We start from the raw sequence: 3,972 nt of genomic DNA on the forward strand, positions 1-3,972 counted from the left end.
CTGCAAGTTTCATGGACTTCGATCAGAAGATCCCTATCAATTTTTAACTGAGTTCTTGCAGATCTGTGATACTGTTAAGACTAATGGAGTAGATCATGAAGTCAACAGGCTCATGCTTTTCCTTTTTGCTGTAAGAGACAGAGCTAGAACATGGTTGGACTCACAACCTAAAGATAGCCTGGACTCTTGGGATAAGCTGGTCACGGCCTTCTTGGCCAAGTTCTTTCCTCCTCAAAAGCTGAGCAAGCTTAGAGTGGATGTTCAGACCTTCAAGCAAAAAGATGGTGAATCCTTCTATGGAGCTTGGGAAAGATACAAGCAGTTGACCAAAAAGTGTCCTTCTGGCATGCTTTCAGAGTGGACCATTTTAGATATATTCTATGATGGTCTATCTGAGCTTTCTAAGATGTCACTGAACCATTCTGCAGGTGGATCCATTCACCTAAAGAAAATGCCTGCAGAAGCGCAAGAACTCATTGACATGGTTGAAAATAACTAATTCATGTACACCTCTGAGAGAAATCCTGTGAGTAATGAGACGCCTCAGAGGAAGGGAGTTCTTGAAATTGATGCTCTGAATGCCATATTTGCTCAGAACAAAATGTTGACTCAGCAAGTCAACATGATTTCTCAGAGTCTGAATGGATGGCAAAATGCATCTAATAGTACTAAAGAGGCATCTTCTGAAGAAGAAGCTTATGATCCTGAGAACCCTACAATGGCAGATGTGAATTACATGGGTCAACTCTATGGAAACACCTATAATTCCTCATGGATAAATCATCCAAATTTCTCATGGAAGGATCAATAAAAGCCTCAACAAGGCTTTAATAATGGTGGAAGAAACAGGTTTAGCAATAGCAAGCCTTTTCCATCATCTTCTCAGCAACAGACAGAGAAGTCTGAGCAGAGCCACTCTAGCTTAGCAAACATAGTCTCTGATCTATCTAAGGCCACTTTAAGTTTCATGAGTGAAACAAGGTCCTCCATTAGAAATTTGGAGGCACAAGTGGGCCAGCTGAGTAAGAAAATAACTAAAACTCCTCCTAGTACTCTCCCAAGCAATACAGAAGAGATTCCAAAAAGAGAGTGCAAGGCCATTGATATTATCAATATGGCCGAATCCAAAGAGGAAGGGGAGGACGTGAACCCCAATGAGAAGACCTCATGGGACATTCCCCAGACAGAAAGGAGTTCCCTATTGAGGACCTAAAGGAATCTGAGGCTCATATAGAGACCATAGAAATTCCATTAAACTTCTTTCTGCCATTCATGAGTTCTGAGAACTACTCTTCCTCTGAAGAGGATGAAGATGTAACTGAAGAGCAAGTTGCTCAATATCTAGGAGCCATCATGAAGCTGAATGCCAAGTTGTTTGGTAATGAGACTTGGAAAGGTGAACCTCCCTTGCTCACTAGTGAACTAGATACATGGGTTCAGCAAACTCTACCTCAAAAGAAATAAGATCCTGGTAAATTCCTGATACCCTGTACCATAGGCACCATGACCTTTAAGAAGGCTCTGTGTGACCTGGGGTCAGGTATAAATCTTATGCCATTCTCTGTAATAGAAAAACTGGGGATCTTTGAGGTACAAGCTGCAAGAATCTCATTAGAGATGGCAGACAAGTCAATAAAACAAGCTTATGGATTGGTAGAGGACGTGTTAGTGAAGGTTAAAGGCCTTTACATCCCTGCTAATTTCATAATCTTAGACACTGGGAAGGATGAGAATGAATCCATCATTCTTGGAAGACCCTTCCTAGCCATAGCAGGAGCTATGATTGATGTTGACAGAGGAGAGCTAGTCCTTCAATTGAATGGGGACTACCTTGTGTTTAAAGCTCAAGGATCTTCTTCTGCAACCATGGAAAAGAGGCACGATAAGCTTCTTTCAATACAGAGTCAAACAAAGCCCCCACAGTCAAACTCTAAGTTTGGTGTTGGGTGGCCACAACCAAACTCTAAGTTTGGTGTTGAACCCCCACATTCAAACTCTAAGTTTGGTGTTGGGAGGTCCCAACAATGCTTTGAACATCTGTGAATCTCCATGAGAGCTCACTGTTAAGATATTGACATTAAAGAAGCACTTATTAGGAGGCAACCCAAATTTTATTTATCTATATTTCTATTATTCTTTTATGTTTTATTAGGTTTATGATCATGTGGAGTCACAAAACAATTGCAAAAATTAAAAACAGAATCAAAAACAGTAGAAGAAAAAGCACACCCTGGAGGAAGAGCTTACAGGCGTTTAAACGCCAGTAAGGAGCATCTGGCTGGCGTTTAATGCCAGAATAGAGCATGAAGCTGGTGTTGAATGCCAAAAACAAGCAGCAGTCTGGCGTTTAAATGCCAGGATTGCACCATGAGGAAAGCTGGCGTTAAACGCTGGAAACAAGCAGCAAAGTGACGTTTAACGCCAGAAACAAGCATAGAGCTGGCGTTCAACGTCAAGATTGCATACAGAGAGCATTTTACACGCCTAAAGGGTGCAGGGATGAGAAATCCTTGACACGTCAGGATCTGTGGACCCCACAGGATCCCCACCTACCTTCTCCCTCTCTCTCACACCTTTTCATAACACTCTTCCCCAAACATCATTCACCAATCACCTCAATCACTCTTCCCCATCACCTCTTCACCACTCACATCCATCCACTCTTCCCCATAAACCCCACCTACCTTCAAATTCAAAATCTCTTTCCCACCTAAACCCACCCTAAATAACCGAACCCTAACCCCTCTCCCTTTACTATATAAACCCCCCATCCTTCTTCATTTTCACACAACACCACCCTCTCTTCTCCCCCTTGGTCGAAACCTACACCACTCTCCCTCTCCTCCATCTCTTCTTCTTCTTCATTTATTCTTTCTTCTTTTGCTCGAGGACGAGAAACATTCTAAGTTTTGTGTGGTAAAAGTATAGCTTTTTTGTTTTTCCATAACCATTCATGGCACCTAAGGCCGGAGAAACCTCTAGAAAGAGGAAAGGGAAGACAAAAGCTTCCACCTCCGAGTCATGAGAGATGGAGAGATTCATCTCAAAAGCCCATCAAGACCACTTCTATGAAGTTGTGGCCAAGAGGAAGGTGATCCCTGAGGTCCCTTTCATGCTCAAGAAAAATGAGTATCCGGAAATCTGACATGAGATCCAAAGAAGAGGTTGGGAAGTTCTTACCAACCCCATTCAATAAGTCAGAATCTTAATGGTTCAAGAGTTCTATGCCAATGCGTGGATCACTAGGAACCATGATCAAAGTATGAACCCGAATCCAAAGAATTATCTTACAATGGCTCGGGGGAAATGCTTAGATTTCAGTCCGAAAAATGTAAGGTTGGCATTTAACTTGCCTATGATGCAAGAAGACGCACGCCCCTACACTAGAAGGGTCAACTTTGATCAAAGGTTGGATGAAGTCTTCATGGACATATGTGTGGAAGGAGCTCAATAGAAAAGAGACTCAAAAGGCAAGCCGGTTTAATTGAGAAGACTGGACCTTAAGCCGGTGGCTAGAGGATGGTTGGAGTTCATCCAGTGCTCCATCATCCCCACTAGCAACTGATCTGAAGTGACTATGGATCGGGCCATCATGATCTATAGCATCATGATTGGAGAGGAAGTAGAATTTCATAAAGTCATCCCTCTAGAACTCTACAAAGTAGCCGAAAAGCCCTCCACCTTGGCAAGGCTAGCTTTTCCTCATCTCATTTGCCATCTATGCAACTTAGCTGGAGTTGTCATAGAAGGAGACATCCCCATTGAAGAGGACACGCCTATCACTAAGAAGAGGATGGAGCAAACAAGAGAGCCCATTCATGGATCTCAAGAGACGCATGAGGAAGCTCATCATCAAGAAATCCCTGAGATGCCTCAAGGGATGCATTTTCTTCCAAACAACTATTGGGAATAACTCAACACTTCTCTAGAAGGATTGAGTCATGACATGAACCAATTAAGGGTGGAACACCA

The 3,972-nt window shown here is 42.7% G+C and overlaps 1 non-coding gene across 1 annotated transcript; it reads right to left on the minus strand.

Annotated features, from left to right (window-relative positions):
* Positions 1–244: 244 nt before the first annotated feature.
* Positions 245–348, minus strand: LOC112719177 (small nucleolar RNA R71). Its single transcript, XR_003161490.1, has one exon. It is a non-coding gene; the product is annotated as a small nucleolar RNA R71 (small nucleolar RNA).
* Between the last annotated feature and the right edge of the window lie 3,624 nt (positions 349–3,972).

Source organism: Arachis hypogaea, chromosome 10 (assembly GCF_003086295.3).
Source record: "Arachis hypogaea cultivar Tifrunner chromosome 10, arahy.Tifrunner.gnm2.J5K5, whole genome shotgun sequence".
NCBI classification, from domain to species: Eukaryota; Viridiplantae; Streptophyta; class Magnoliopsida; order Fabales; family Fabaceae; genus Arachis; species Arachis hypogaea.